This window comes from Lepidochelys olivacea (genome assembly GCF_965140295.1).
Source record: "Lepidochelys olivacea isolate rLepOli2 genome assembly, chromosome: 14".
Taxonomy (NCBI): domain Eukaryota; kingdom Metazoa; phylum Chordata; order Testudines; family Cheloniidae; genus Lepidochelys; species Lepidochelys olivacea.
The window spans coordinates 3,053,818-3,069,818 of record NC_140424.1 but is presented as its reverse complement, the minus strand read 5'-3'; the positions used below and the strand labels follow the sequence as shown (position 1 = coordinate 3,069,818).

Below are 16,001 nucleotides of genomic sequence, written 5' to 3'. Positions count from 1 at the left end.
CCCCGCCCCGCTTCCAAACATGCCCCAATCTCCAAACCCCATTCATCAAATCCCCTCCCCCACCCCCCAAAATCTCTCCTCCCGACCATCTCCCGGCAGCCAAGGGCAGGCGGGCCGGGGCTGCTCCGAGTCAGCCGCGGCTGGAACAATGCGAGGAAGGAAAAACACGGAGCGGGAAGCGGTTAAAAATACATCGCGGGGAGAAGGTGGGAACCACCGCAAACGGCCCCGAGTCCGACCCCCCGGCCCAGTCGGGCTTCCACGGACCCCCGCTTCTGCTGGGCCTTGGCGGGGAGGTTTGGTCCGGCCCAGCCCTGCTCGCCTCGGCGCCGGAGCCGTGCAGCGCCGGGGCTGCCGCCCTCCCGCCCCGCGCCAAGGCAGCGGGCTCGGCTCCCCGGCCTCCCCCGCTCCGCTCGCCGCTTTGCGTCCGGAGAGGCGAGGGGCGGCTCGCGGGGCAAGCGCCTGCCCCAGCCCGGCCGCGAGAGCTCTCCGCCGGCAGCCGCGGGGAGAGCGGGCCGCTGGGGAGCTGCCGGGATCGGCCTCGCAGCAAGCCCGGCGAGAGCCCGGGGTTGGGGCCGGCTGGGTTCCTCCCCACCCCGAGGCTTTCTCCTGCTTTCTAGCTGGGTTTTACAAACCCCCTTTTTGCACCGAGAGGGAAAAAGCGCCACCAGCCGCCGCTCCTCGGAGAAGAGGCGCAGCCTCGAGCCCTGCACCCCGAGATTGTGCATTTGTCTAACAAAAACCTCCCCCGCTCGCGTTTCCAAATGAAAATTAAACAAACAAAAAGCAGCTTCCCGATTAGAGGGAACACCCTCGGACCCGGGCAGAGAGGAGACACACAACGACCGCCACGGCCAGCAAACGCAGACAGATTTGCAACGAGCTGGCCTCCCTGCGACCAACAACAAAACCTACCGAGCCCGAAGGTTTAAAAAAAGCCGGATTTTCTCCCCAGTATCTCCAACTCAATCTTCCTTTAAAATCTGTTAATTAACAAGCAAAGTCCGTGTGACCATAAAAAAAAACCAACAGCCTCAACTTGCACCTTCCCCCAAACCTAATTTTGTTTTGGGTTGGGTTTTTTCCTTTGGATTTTTTTTTTTAATTCAGATTTGTCCTCTATTCAAATTTAGCAAATGCGCTGAGGGAGAAAGAAAGCACTCCTCGGCGCTCGATGCAAAGCTAAATCTCTCCTGCAACCACGTATTTATTTTTTTAAAAAACAGAAAGGCTGCAAATTTGCGTCCATTGCCTTTTTTAAAGTGCTACAATGGCTCTGTTTGTTTTTCCTTGCAAAGCACCATTCATAGCTGCATTTAAAAAACCTTAGAATTGCATTAGAAAATTTGCAAACAATTGTATTTTTGTTGGTGCTACCCGGCGCTAGGTACAAATTTCCAGGGGTAGAGAAAGCAATTTACTGTAACCATTAAAAATGCCCTGTAGCATTTCTTTTCATTGGAGGTGCTAAGTGTAGCGTATTCCAACATGTCTTTTTTAGTCTTATTATTATTTTCAATTGATATGTGTTATAAACAGTTCCAAGCAAAACACCGCTACTAAAAAAAATTTTTTTTACAGATGTAACATCAAACAGAACTACAGAATGTTCTCAAAAGAAAAAGAATAGCAACATGGTATTTTCAACCATCAAAAGTTCTCACTATGCAAAAAAAAATAATAAAATTTACAATCCTGGATTTTATTTTAATTCTAAAAAAAAAAAGCATTTTTTTTAAAAAGCAAACAAAAATAGAATTGCAGTTACTTACTGGAGATATGTTCCTTGCACACAGTGAATGCAATACAATTAAATCAGTAAATGGGACTTTGCATTGTATTCCTATTGGTATTTGCACTGTGCTGACTGTTGCACTGTAAATGCACTGGCTGCTCTTGCAGAAGGGAAAGGACCCTACAGTGGGTTCCTTCCAGCCTCAGCAGCTCCCCAGCCCGCAGCTCAGTCCTGCGAGCAACTCTCCCTGCATACTAATAAGCTCGTGCCACTCACCCAGGGTGAGCACGGTCGCTGATTGGACGTCTGGCCCGCCACGGCAATAAACTCGTGCCACTCTCCCTGCGTAAACAGGCCTCCCAATAGGCTGGCGCGGGGCCAGCGAGCTGCCAATCAGAGAGCAGCAGGGCTACTACTCAGCCCAATGGCGCCTAATTCAAGCCGTGCAGCTGCGCAGCTCCTCTTGCGCAGCTGCCGTCCCCGCTTGCTTGTGAATGGGGATGTACAGCGAAGGCAGCGGCGGGGGGGGGGGGTGGTCGGTGTTTGGGGGGGGGTGGGAAGGGGGGGTTGCAATGAGTTCTTCCAGGGAGTCGCTCCAGCCCACGCACGCTCCGAGCAGCTGGGCAGAGAGCGTTTTATTTTTTGCTTTGCTGGACTGGGCCGAGCTGGAAGCTCTGGTAGCAACCACTGCATGGAGCTATTGCGCAGTCTGATACGTGGGGTTGTGGACTGGGCTGGGTACGTGGGCGTTGCACCAAACCGAGCATCCCTTTTCACACAGACGTGCTGCAGTCTTCTAATGGGCCCCTGGCACGCTAGGGCTCCTGTCCTGGTTTGGAGGCCGGCTGGAGAACACGGGCACGGCTTTAGAAAGAGCAGGGGCTGCAGAACGGGGACAGCGACCTGCAAACTCTCTTCCCGGTCACCTGCATCATGCCCGGTCTCAGGGCAGGCTCTGTTGGTGCTTTTTTTCTCGAGAAGCCGGAGACTTGTATTCGCTCCCATGCATTCTCTTTCGCCCTCTTCCCCGAGAGAGGTAACCAGCAAAATTAAACCCTGCCCGTCCTGGGCAAGAGGGAGGATCACACTCCCGTCAGCTAGACCCATCCTCCCCACAGGCGTTCACAGGGAGCATGTCGCGCCCTTGGACGGTTCCTGGGAAAGCCACGCGTTGATTGTAAAGTCCTTGGGTCGGTTCGCAGAGAACGAGCCGGAGCGAAGGCAGACACCAGAAGAGACACTGCGGTTGCGACCATTCTGGGGATTTGCGCTACACCCAGCGCCCTGCGATTTATTTACAGCGGGGGGGGGGGTCACAGCCCCCTCCTGTAGCTCCCATTCCCTCCGCCCAGCCCCGTGAGAAACAGATCTGAAGAGCTAACAAGACACACGGAAATGCAGATTCTCCCTTGCTCGATTGCCCTTTGGCAATGCAGGGGTTAACCCCCCCGATTTCAAGTTTCTCCCCCTCCCTCCACGGGGTGGCGGCGATTGGTTGGCAGCCTGCCAGCCCGCTGTCAATCACCCAGTGTAAACAAGGCGCTGATTGGCTGTTAGCCAGTCCGCACTGGGCTGCCTGAAAAAAGCAATTACTGGCCCCGCGGTTTCAAGGCGGCCCGGGGCCGCTCGATGAAAGGAGATAAGATGGGGGCTGTTTCCAGGAGGCCCCGAGGCAGACCCCACTGGCCCAGGAGCCAAGAAGAGCAAAGAGTGAGAGGATCAAAGGGAGAGAGAAAGGGGCCACGGACTGAGCCACTGTTAGTGGTTCCCAAAACAATGCAGGTTTGGTGCACGGGGGGGGGGCAGCCCCCTCCCCTTGCGGGGGGGGGCGGCAAGCAGGAGGATAAGGGGGGAGGGGGGGAGAAAATCCGCCGGTGCACCCGGAAAGTTTGCAGCGTGCGGGGCCGGGCTGGGTGCGGGGAGCGGCCGCGAGCCCCGGGAAGCGGAGCGCGGCGGGGTGCGTGGCCCCGGCAGCTCCGCGCTGTAACTTGGTAAGAGGTGGGGGGGGAGGTCCGAGGGGACCGGTCCTGCCGCGGCTGGGCAGGGGGAGGGCGGGGCGGAACTATCGATGCCAATCGCGATGTTCAGAGCGAGCTGGCTTTCTGCGAGCCTGGGCAGCTGGGGGGGGGGTATCCGTGTAGGGGACCCCCCCCCATTTCCAATGCAGGCACCCAGCTTCCCAGACCTTTCAGCCCAATTATCAGTCGCGGGGTCTAACGAGATCAGGCGCGTCCATTTGTTTCCCTGCCAGAGCGCTGGGTTGGGATCTTCCCAGCCGTAGGATCCGGGGGGGGGGGAGCGTGCTGGGGATAAACCGGGCAGAAACCAGCCAATGTCACCGCTAGCAGTCCGGGGGTGGGGTGGTGAATGGCCGGAGCGATTCCCTAGAAGGGCGATTAAAATTATTTTTTAAAAACACAAGGCTGTAATTGATTGCAAACGCCGAATAAATCAGAATAACTCGTACGAGAGATTCGATTACCAGGGAGCTATTCATTAGGCGAAGGAGCAAATTGAATTAGGAGCAAGACCGAGCGCGCAGACCGGCTGCGGGAGAGAGCAGACCGGAGCGGCCAGAAACCCCGCAGAAAGGCCGATCCTTCCCAGCGCAAAGCCGGGGCCAGAGCCCAGCGGGATCCGGCGGACTTTCCCGGGCTACACAACGCGCCTGAGCTACACACAGGGGCTCGGGCGGGTGCGTAGCGGTTCAGCGGTAACAAGGGGGCCGATAACACAGGGCCCGAGCCCGGGCGGAGACACCGACCCGCGCAGCGCAGGCCCGAAGGGGCGGCTTTCCCCAGGGACCGCGGGGATACAAGCGAGATTTGGGGGGCCGGCCTGCTGCTGTGGCTGACACCGCTGTAAGAAATCGGGCTGAAAAGCCCAGCAGGAAAAGAGAAAACCCGCGTCCGAGCGGCGGAGAGCGCGGGGCTGGCGGGTGGCTGAGCTCGGAAGCGAGCTCACACTGTCGGGCCTCTTCGCAAAGCAGCAGCCGCTACCCAGGGGCAGGGTGTGAAAGGGGGAAAGGCAGCTGCCAAGCAGGCAGATAGATGTCCCGCTCTGGGCTGTGTGGGTCCCGAGCATGGCCCCTACACGCCGCGTTTCAGGGGTGCGAAACTCCAACCCCTGCGAAATAAAAGATCGGAACTAAGGAAATGTCAAGGAGACGGGCTCCTTCCTCTCCGGTGCTGTTCCCGCGGGCCAGCCCTGTGCCTCGGCCCCAGTCCCCTTGCGTCGCTTACATTGCAGCTCCGCAAAAGTTCTGTTTCTTTCACCCCCTTCCCTGCCCCTCCCGCAGCCCGCTCTCCGGGGCGGCTGCATTGTGGCTCGGGCGAGATTGCGTTCGTCTTTGCTTTCGCTGGAGATCGCCTGAATGAAATCCAGCCGCACGGGAAAGCGGGCTTTGTGTCTTTCCAAGTTGCACTAATTTTTTTTTAAAGGAGCTCCTCGTTTTGAAAGCGGGACTTCAAATCCGCGTCCCTAGTCTCTGTGGAGAACACTGGTTCCAACGCCCCGGCTTTCTCTCTGGGTGTGTGTCTGGATTTGGCTCTCCGGGTACTGTAGCACCGGCTAAATTGGCAGCCCCGGCCTGTGACTTCCAGGCGGTTCCTAGCAGAGCCAGTTAGAAGCAAGGCACTGAAAGGGCTGTTTAAACCAACACAAACAACCCGGTGGAACATTATCAAATATAAATTCTGTCTGGCTGCTGTCGCTTGTACATTGATGTGATATGGGGCGGAGGGAGGGGGAGACATTAGCAGGGCTGAAAAGCTCTCGGGGCTGCCTACAGGAGGGAGGGATTCGAAGGTCCAGACTTCTGAAGTCCTTTTCCTTTCTGGACTCTTTGTTTTTGGGGAAGGAGGGAGGGGGGAAGGGATGGATTGCTCCATTCTTTCAGGTGGTGCCATGTAATGAATGTGCCAGGTCTCTGAGAAGCAGCAGTTGCCCTGCAGTGGGGAATGGATGGAAGGGTAATTAATGCAGAGTGACTGATTGCTCTTGAGGAAGGCCAGTCCTGCAAAGAGGATTGTCCCTGATCGCTGAAGCGTTTCTGATTGACACTTCCCTTCTATCTTCTACCCAAAGGCAACTAGCAGAGCGGTGCATTTGTCACCGGCTTAGGCCGAGGGTTGCAAAATCTCCAAACTCTTAGCATTAAAAAGATTGGTCTATTTATTGGACCAATGAAGGAGGGGGTTTTTTTTTAGAGGGGGTCACTTTTGTTTGGCCAGGAGCACGATCCAGACGAACAATGCGCAAAACCGACTGGAAATACAGCCGCGCTTTGCCCGGGGAAAATAAGGGTGAAATGTACCAGGGGGGAACTTCCCGAGCCCTTCTTCAGTGTTTATTCCTGATTCCCGACATCGCTGGGTTGATTTTTGCTTTAAACCCGTCTAGATTTCGCCCCACCCCTAAAACAAGCACTTTGATTAATATCATTTTTTTAAAAATTCCTTCCAAGCAGTTGTGACAGCAAAGAGCTGCAGCCAGGACGGGTGGACCAAGCAGGGGTCTGCTGGCAAATGACCCGCCGGCTCTGTGTGCTCCTTTCTTGGCGGTAGTAAGGGGGGGAACTAGATCACGGTAGTTTCCACACCAAGGGAAGGAGGCGGGGCGGAGGGTATCTGCACCCGGGCAAGCCGCTATCAGCAGAAGTGAAGGCTTCCCTGAAGGACGATTTTTCAACTGTCCAGACCTAGCAAATGTTTTCCATCGAACAGGAACCAACCACTGGTATCTTAGCTTCCTTGAGACAAGAGCGAGCGCAGATAATGCGCCCAGAAATAAATATTTACGCTGCTGGGAGAGTGGCCTTAGATTGAGCAACCCTCTCACCAGCGATTTGCAAATGAATCCTGGCGCCCCAAAGCCCCCTCCCTTCCCCCCATCTCTGCTCGTCACCGCGCTGGGGAAAGACCGAAGAGGAAGGGGCTGCAAAAATCCGGCTTTGTCGACATCCCCCCTGCCCGCCCCGTGATTGGAAATCTTTGGCACGGTCCTGGCCTCCGAGCGCCGCCCGGGTCCCTGCTGCGGGTTTGGCAGGACGTTTATTTGAGCAGCACTAAGGAGATTGAAAATCAGACTTGTCCCTTTGCTCTGCAGCGATTCTCTCTGTTCAGGGTCTGGTCCGCAGCCCGGTTCTTTTTAATGGCTGAAGGAGGTTTGGAGCTGTGCGTTCTGCGGTGAGCCCTCTCCATGCTCCCGGGTCGCCCGCTGGACTAGCTCCTAAGCCAACCGGAGTGGCTGGCGAGCGGCATTTTGCTCCGGGTGGCCACCCCAAAGCAGCTTCCTTTCCTGTCCAAATGAATATGCAATCATTGGAAATTCTCAGCCCTCCGCCAACCTCCCCACTCTGGGGAAATGGGTTAAAATATTGCAATTGAATATCGCTCCATCTGGAAAGGAAAAGGGCCCCGGTATGTTAAATAATATTGTAGATTAAGCCAGCACACTAAATAATTGCCTAATAGGGCTGCAAGATGCAAATCTCTGCATTTGGGTAATTGCACGTTGGGCGCCTCTGAGTAATGCAATTGTTTGGGGCCGGCTCATTGTTCCAAGTGCCATTAGTCAAAGAGCAAATTAGAAACAATTTCTTGACTACAAAAAATGACTCTTAATTCTTCAAACCCAAGCGCTCCTGGCACCCGAGGGGGGGCAGTGGCCTTTGCAACAGTCCCTCCCCCAGCGTCCAGATCCAGCGCTTTGGAAAAAGCGAAATTCCCCGCCCCCCCCCCCGCTCCCCGAAAAAAGCCCTCGTGCTCCGATCAAAATGCAAACAATCCAATAAATCAGATCCTCCATTAAAGCCGTGTTTATTTGCTCGAACCCAGAGATCTCGGTAAACACAGGAGCCGGCTCGCGAGTTTTACATTTTTTTCTGGGGGGGGGGAGTCAGCACGTGCTGTAACTTGCTGCCAATCTCCTGAAAATGAGCGCTGTTTTGCATTACTTGTTACAAAAACAGGCTACTGGGGGGGAGGGGGCACAAACCCACAGAGGGAACGAGTCAGGCCGCATTGCTGGGGGTCTCTGCCTTCCACACAAGCACCGACCCGCCCCTTTCCTGCCATCGTGCCTTGCCCCCAGAGTTTTACATGTCCCTCGCCCCTCCACCCCCACAACATGCACTGCCCGCGCTAGCCAGCCGAGAGATCGGGAGTTGACCCCCCCCCGGGCTGGCCTAAGGACCTGGAGAACGTGTCCCCCTGTGCGGGTCTCACCTAGCCCGGTCCAGAAGTCAGGGCAAACTCTGCGCAATGCAGATGCCACAGGGCAAGCTGCCCTCTGACTGCAGCAGAGGGTCTCTGGACCCTAGAAGCACCAGATACCCCACGGGGGTGGGAGGGATTGTCCAGAGAGCTACTAACCCGCCCCCCCCCAGAGCCTCGAGGTGTGTGCCTCCCTCCCTGCCCCCCCATCCTTGGGAGCTGGGAGGACAGGCGATGGGCCACACTCCAGTCTCCCGGAGAACAGACAGCGGGAGACACAAGGCCCTGCAGACTACACCCCGGGAAAAGACCTTCCCGCAAATTAGGGCTGTACCTTGTTGCCACCTGTCCCTCAAGCCAATATCTCTACCCCTCCTTTCTGGGGGGTGGCATCTGCCTTAGCCTGCCCCCTTCCAAAAGCGCCTCAGCCAGGGCCAGGTAAATCAACCAACTGGGGGGCTCAAATCATCCGTCTAGTCATTCCCGTCATTCCCCTCCCCTGGCCAGGCCCACAGGAGGAAGATTGAGCTAGCCTCAGGAGTGCTGCGTGGGGTTATTCCCCAGTCCAAGCCCATGCCCTGGGGACCCCAGACAAGGAACAGGGGCTTCCCCCACCCCCTTTGCTAAACACCAACAGATGCAAGCCCGAAGACCTTGTGCAGGGGCATTATTTATGGTGTCTGGGTTCCCATTGAGACCCAAGAGTCAAGAGGGGGCCTGGGGGGGGGAAAGGGGGGGCTTGGAATGGGTGATAAAAACGCAAAATATCCAGGGTAGAAACAGGTCATTTTGGGGGGTGGAAGCCCGCCCTGGCTGCACTGGTCACAGCAGACTTAGCCTGGAGAGGACAGCAGCCAGGAAAAGGCAAAGAGCATCCTGACAAGGCGACCTTCCCCTCCCAGTCAAACCAGTTCAGGCTAGTTATTGCCATTCACCTACAAATATCACTAGCCAAGGCAATAATACAGCCCTGCCCCTTCTGGCCTCCCCAGAGCTAACCACATCTTGCAGGAGCCCTGGCCTCCCTCTTTGTACAGGAGACTGACAAATTTGTTAATGGAATAAATCTACCTCACTGAAGTGTCTGGGGACGAACAGACGGACAGACAGACGTTGCACTGAAGCCCCAAATACATTTTTAATCTCAAAAGAAGCCTGGCCGCTTCCTCACAAGCTCGTTGCATTGTAGGAAAGGACTGAAACACAACTAAGGGGCAATGAGCCTTTATAACCCAAACAGGATTTCAGCGCACACACCCAGAGGTACAGTCGCACACAGTGTTACATATACAGACACCCGCACACATCATAAATGGTGCCCTTATTTACTATAGCTGGGGGGGGGGCAGAGTGGAGAGAATCCCCCCCCGCTTGAGAGGAAGGCCTGGAGTCCAATCAGCCCAGAGCAGAGGTTTTTAGGTTAGGAGCTCAAAGAGCTTTTCCACTTCCAAATGCTTAGTTAATGCCCTGTACAATGCATTAGGACCTGAACCTAATGTGCAGCTAAATATATCCTAGCGTGTTCACACCCCCAACACACCCCTCCATAGGTTTGTTGTGTGAGGGTCTTAATGAAGCGACCCATCTGGGGTAAATTCAAGAGAGTTTAATACTCTGCCCCCACTCCAGAGTTTGGGAATTATTATGAAAAGGCAGGAGACCCAGGCACTGGGTGGGTGGGGGGGGAGAGACACATTAAAGGGAAGGAAGGGGCTGAAGTGACAGAGGGTGGCAAAAGCAGCAAAGCCAGCAGACCCAGTTCAATAAGAAGCAGACTCTTCCAAGGGGAGAAAGCCCCCAGCACATGGCAGGGAGAAGGGGAAGCTGGATTTTAGATGCAGAGTGATAATAAATAATCCCAGTGACAGGCTCCCAGATGCACCTTGTCCCTACAGCACCCCAAAGACCCCTTTGCAGGGCATCCCAGGGACCCCCAAGTCCTGGCTACCTGCACACCCAGGCATATTACACCAGCCCTGCCTGTCACCCAGCGCCCCTCCTGCAGCACGGGGGGGGGGGGGGCGCACCGCGTTCTGCACAAATATGTTTTGACATGTCAAAAGGGGGCATGTTTTGATAAACACGCAATTAGTGCCAGAATCCTGCAGCTGGCAGCCAGGCCCGTGAACAGCGGCTCTGCGCCGCCAATAGGAATGGGATTTGCAAAGGCAACCTTAAGTGATCATTAGGGCCGCTGTTTGACTTGTGTGTCTGTCTGTGTGTGCATGCTTGCTGGGCCTGCAGGATGGAATAACTCAGGGCCTTGGGAAAGGGAGGCTGGCTTCAGGGGTTGGCTGAGGAGGCCCGGGATGCAGGGCTGAAGCGCCGGGGCTTTTCCTTTGGCTTCCCATGGGAAACCGGCTGGCTGAGGTTTGACTTTTTCATTGTTGTGTAAAGGGCAGGCCAGGGTGTGGGTGTCACAGCTCTGGGCAGTGAGTGTGTGTGTGTGTTCGTTCCTGGCAGCACAGAGCAAATCCAGCTCCCAGCTCCTGCATTTTGGGGTTCACATTCTTTGGGCCAGACAGACCATGTTCTTTCCCTTAGGAGGGGATTCACAGCTGCCCCCACCGCCCCAAGTCCAGCACAAAGTCACCAAGAAAAAGGGCCCAGAGCCCTTCATTTTCCTGGTGTTTGAGTTAAAAGCTACCTCCTGCTCCATCTCCCAGTGCAACTGTGAGCAAAGAGAGCGAGCAAGCCAACAGCTTGCATCCACAATCCCCATTGAAAAGAAACTGGGGAAAAGCCGAGAGGGGTGGGTGCTAATGAGCAGCCTGTCCCTTCAATGCAAACCAGACCCAGGCATCCGATGGTGGACTTACAGCCCGGAGAAGGGGCCAGAGCTCCTTGCTTTCTCTTTCAACTCTTTTGTTTTGGACTTTTAGCTGCCCCCCAGATTGGGGGGCGGGGGGGAAGCCAGGACTGGAAGACCCCTCCTGCCTTATCTGCTCACACAGCATCAGAAAGAGTGTGTGTGTGTGTGTGGCTAAAAGACACAAGGCCTGCACCCAGCAGCCACGCAGGGGGACTAGGCTGCACATCAATTATGAATGGCTTTTTAAAACCACAACCAAGAGAAAGAAATGCTTTTAGGGAAGCTGAGCGTGGCTGGTGTCGGGGCTGCTCTCTCCGCTTTGCTGGCTTTGCTCTTGCACGCCAGCCTGCCTCTCCCGCCAGCTCCCCAGCCCTGTTGGTGGGGTGCTGGCTCCGTGGGTCCCGGCTGTTAGCACTGACCGGCCTTTCCCGGGGAGCCGACTGGAGAAAAGCGGGGAGCTTTGGTTTTGCTTTTTTCTGTCACAGCCCCCGAAAACGGGGGGAGGGAGGCGAGAGAATTAGCCCCACAAGCCCCCCGAAACCAGCCCACCGAGCGAGCTCTGCCTTTGCACCGGGGAAGGGGAAGCCGGCTTGGGAAGGCCCCATCCCCAAGCTCGCATGGGGGAAGGCGGGTTCCTTCCCTCCGGAAGCCCGGGGCCGTGGGGCAGGCAGGGCGCTGCGGGCCTGCAGCTCCTAGCGGAGCCTGGCGGCTTGATTTCCTCGCCCCGCTGCAGCCCCGGGTTTTGTTGTGAAACTTGCAGCGACCCGCGGTGGCTCTGCGGTCCCGGCGGGGAAAGGCCGGAGCCCTGTGGGCTGCAGGCCCCGGAGAGCCCCCTGCCCCCGGCTCGGCGGAACCCGGCCCGCTGCCGCGCACAACGCGGGCCCCGGCGAGCCGGCCAGGGACCCCCGAGAGCTCCCCGCGCCCCCCCGGGAGCCGGCGCACGCTTCCCCGGCTCGCCGCCCTCGCCCCGCCGGCCATCTTCCCTGCCCGTTCCCGCTCTGCCCCCGGCCGCCTTCGTCCTCCGCATCCCCCGCCTGCCTGGGGAGGGGAACCCGCCTCCAGCTACGTTTCCAGGCCTTTTCATCCACAGCGCAACGGGGCTGCAAGCCAGGGGCTCGGGCTCCCCAGACTAGCCTGGGACCCACTGGCAACAGAAACCCTGGGTTAGGGTTGTTAGGTCAGAGGCTGCCCCCTGCTCCGGCCTGAACCAGCCCCTAGGCCCCTTTAAATGCACCCCCCCCCCCAAAAAAAAAGAAATGTCATTTCTTGTTTCTTGGCTTTAAAACAACAACAAGAACCAAGCAGAACCGAGCCTGCCCGCGGGTTTTCTTAACGAGCCGGGGGGGGGGGGGGAGTCTCCTTCCCTCTCCCTTTGCAACAGACTTTCACCGAGCCCAAGAGGAGAGCGGAGAAGAAACAAACGCCACAAAACACCAAGTCTGACCGAACTCCCCTCGAAAGGGACCAACAGCCGCCTGAGGACGAGACGGCGGGTGTGTGAATCAAAGCGGGGTCGCTTCCCGTGAGCGGAACCCAGAGCTTTAATCCTGGCAGCTCCGGCTTTCACTACCTCTTTTGTTAACAGAAAAGTCGATCACTTTAATTAAAAATCGTTACATAAATCTATGTTTTACTAGCACAAATATACTTTCTACTCTGAATTTGCAGGACGTCGATATAAACTTTTAGTGGCGGCTTCCTGCGATCAGCCTCCTTAAAGAAAACAGAAACAAAAGACTGGAGAGTTGGGGCCGCATTTTTAGGGCGCCCAGGAAAGCACAATAACCCTGTTTTACTTCTTCCCTTTTATAAGTATTTTAGCCCCATCTGGACTGCAATTTTATATTGTTTTAAAAACGTGGACAATTGTATTTATTTGTAATTCGCTTCCCAGTTTGGGACGGAAACACAGCTGTGGGTTTCCTTGGGTATACAGCAGCTGGTTAGCCAGCCCACATTTGGAGCGTAAAAATAGCCATGCAAAGATTGCTGCATTACAGGGCTTTTAACCTGCAGATTTTACAGGTCCCGGATCAGATTTTTGTTTGTACGAAGCCGGGGTTTGCTGCCCGCTTTACCCTGTCCTGTTTTCGGGCGCAATCATTAAATGCAATCTGCAGCACGAGCCGTGCCTCCCTCGCGTTTTCCTTGTTAGCTGTAAATCTATTTGCAAAGGAAACCTGGAGACATGATATATTTTGTTCTATCGATTTATTTTCGCACAATCTTGCTGGGATTTTAAATGTACAAAGACGAAAATAATTATTAAAAAATAACCCAGTCAAGAATTAAAACTCCCAGCCAGGAATTTTATTTGCAGAAGAAGAAGAAGAAGAAATCTCTCGTCTCTCAACAACAACAAAAATGTCCGCAGTGAGTCTTGCTTTAAACACAGCCTGCAAACTGCAAAAGAGACTCTCCGGGCCAGGCTCCGGGGCTCAAAACCCCCCGAAGCCAGCTGCGCTCTGAAGACAAAGGTTAAGTTGGGACCAGGCTCATTCGGCGGCTGAGCCGTTGCGGTTTTATGTAGCAGAAGCGATTTATTTTTAAAAAGTTGGAAATGAGAGCCATGTGTCGGCTGGGCCTGGCTCGGCGCTGGAAGAGAGCGGAGGCCGGCGGCAATTATCCCGCTGGTCCCTACACAAAGTTAGTAAACAACACGCCGCTCCCTAACGACACCGCGAGCGGGCAGCGGAGAAAGCGGGGCTGGTTTTAAACCCCCTTTGTTGTGTTTTTTTTGGGGGGGGGGATTAGGGTCGCCATGAAAGCTCCTTGAACTGCACCGGGGGAGGGGGAGTGGATGTAGAAGTGGACCAGGGCAAGGGGGCCAGTTTCCCCCTGGAATTCAGTCTCCATTCATTTAGGAATTAATGGGGGGGGGGGATGGGGCAGAAGGAAATGCGGCAAAAAGACTGGAACAAAAAAAAAAGAAGAAGAAGAATGAAAAAGGCAAACAAGCCCAAAGCACCTACCGCCAGGTCGCCGCCTCCCGGGCCGGATCTGCGGGATAAGCCCAAATCCAGGGCAGGGCAGAGCCCGGGGCCGCTGGAGACCCCGAAGCCGGCGTGCGGCGCGGGCCGGCGGAACACGCCTCGGAGCAGGGCAATTTCTGGGGGCTGCTGCTTTGATGCGTCTGCTCGCTCTCCCGAAAGCGGAAACTGCTGCTCTTGGGGGGTTTTGGTGCCGGATCCCGGATTTTTCCACGGCGGAGCTGGAAGCTGCGTCCTGGGGCCGGCTCGGCTGGGATTATTTTATGATTTTGCTCCGGTGCCAGGGTCCCCTGCCTGCCTGCGTGGAGTAAATCCGGTCAGTCAGCGCGCCCGGGGGGCTGGAGCCTCCCCAGTTACGGCCGGGGGACGCGCCTCGCTCCCCCACAGTGGGGCCGGGGGACACGCCGCAGAACAGGGATGGGAGAGAAGCGACAACATCGAATCTGTCCCCCCCGCTGCCGCTGCCTTTGCCGGGTGGGGGGGGGGGCACGCGTGCAGCCCAGGCCCCCCTGCAAAGCTGAGCGGGGCTTTTCATTCATTGCCAACCCCCCCGCCAGCATCGCGAGGTGCGGGGCGCTGCCCCAGCCCGGCTCTGGCTGCCCGGGGTGCGGGGCGCTGCGCCGGGCACGGGACTTACCTGGCGGGGTTTGGGTTTTTTAGGGCCGAGTCGCATGTTCCCCCTTCCCCGGGAGAGGAGCGGAGCCGCCGCCGGCCGGGCCCTGCCTGGCGCGCGGCGCGGGCCGGGGTAACTCCCGTTTCTTCCTGCTCGTCCGCCTCGGCAAATGCAAACGGTGCGGCTGCGGCGCGCATCGCCCCGGCTACATGCCCCCCGGCTCCCCCGGCCCGGAGCTCGCGCCCTCGCCCTGGCAGCCGGCCGGGTCTGCTGGGATCAAGACAAAGTAACGTCCCCGCTGCAGCTGCAGAAGCCACCCGGGCTGGGGGGAGGGGAGAGGAAATCCCTACATCGCACCGCGCAAAACAAGAGGAGGAAACAGAGATTTGCTGCTCGGACTTCTGCACACACGAAAAGAAGAAGCGAAGGCAGGAGCCGGGACCCCCCACCCCGCTCCAGCGCCCGGCTCAGCTCGTTCCTCCCAGCCGCCGTTCCCCTCGGGGCTGGCGGTGCACCGGCCCCTCTTTCCCTGCTCTCGGGGCCCGCTGGATTTTCACCTTCCTTCCCTCACAGCGAGCTCCAGCGGTGCCCTGAGCGCGGCGGGGTTGGAGGCTCCGCTTTCTTAAAGGCGCCGGGCTCGCCTCAGCCTCCCGGGGCTCCTCTTGCCTGCTCCTCCTGGCAGGTCACTGGGGAGGCCACGGACCTCCCTGGGGTGGGTGGCCCCCAGCCGCTGGAGCCAGCCCTGCCAGGGTCTCCCGCTCCCCTCCCTTGGACTGTGGGCAGCTGTGTAGCACCTAGGGGCCCCGGCCAGATCTGGTGGTACAGGGCGCTGCACATACATGGAGCCAGATACAACCCCCCCCCCACACACACGCTTAGCTATGCCCCCGTGTAGACCCAGCCAGGCCCCTGGAATAGTGCTTTGGTCACATCTGCACCAGCAGGAACACCGCCTTCGGTGGGTGCAGGACGCGACTGCACTAGGGAGCTCTGCGGCAGACAGAGGCCTAAAGCCCCATCCTGCCATAGACCCTTGCAGGGTCAGTGACCCAGGGCCCTCCAGTAAACCCCCTGGAGGCCCGTGAGTCATTTGCAGGATCAGGGCCTAGACAAGGCAGGTACATGGTGGGAGGTGGGCAGCATTATCGCTTGTGTGGCTGGGCAGTCCAGGTGCAGAGAGACTAAGGGACTTGCCCAAGTGCACACAGGGAGTCTGTGGCAGGGCCAAGAATCCAACTGAGTCCCAGACCAGTGCCTTTACCACAGGCACCACAGTCTTTGTCTCCCTCCTCCTTTGTACAGAAACCAAGTAGCTCTGCATTGGACCCCTCTGTGCAACTTTAACAGTGCAAACTTTTTCCCTGTGGGGCCAGTTTCTATGGCACTCCCTGCTTGATGCCGGGGGCCAGCCCGACACTGGGTGTGGTCTGAGACACAAGTAAACACGGTGCTGGGCCCAAAGCACTTACCACTGAAAAGACAGACAAGGTCATACAGAGAATCTTTAGGTGCCAGTCGTGCAAACAGACCCATGAGGGCAGCCCCCTGTGCCTACATGTATGCATCTGGCAGTTTATTAATTTACTATAATTTATTCTATTATAATTATATTTTATTATTATATTATATATTAATT

The 16,001-nt window shown here is 56.7% G+C and overlaps 1 protein-coding gene across 5 annotated transcripts in view; it reads right to left on the bottom strand.

The window, feature by feature from the left end:
* The window catches only part of BAHCC1 (BAH domain and coiled-coil containing 1), an 88,766-nt gene extending 74,896 nt beyond the window's left edge, over positions 1-13,870 (bottom strand). For 2 of the 5 annotated variants that reach the window (XM_084648356.1, XM_084648358.1), the window contains exon 1: positions 1,773-1,991. The gene's annotated coding sequence lies outside the window, so the exon portion shown is untranslated. Of the gene's footprint in view, positions 1-1,772; positions 1,993-13,734 lie in introns of those variants that run through there. The other 3 variants (XM_084648357.1, XM_084648359.1, XM_084648360.1) reach the window with 3 other exon arrangements.
* Positions 13,871-16,001: the final 2,131 nt, after the last annotated feature.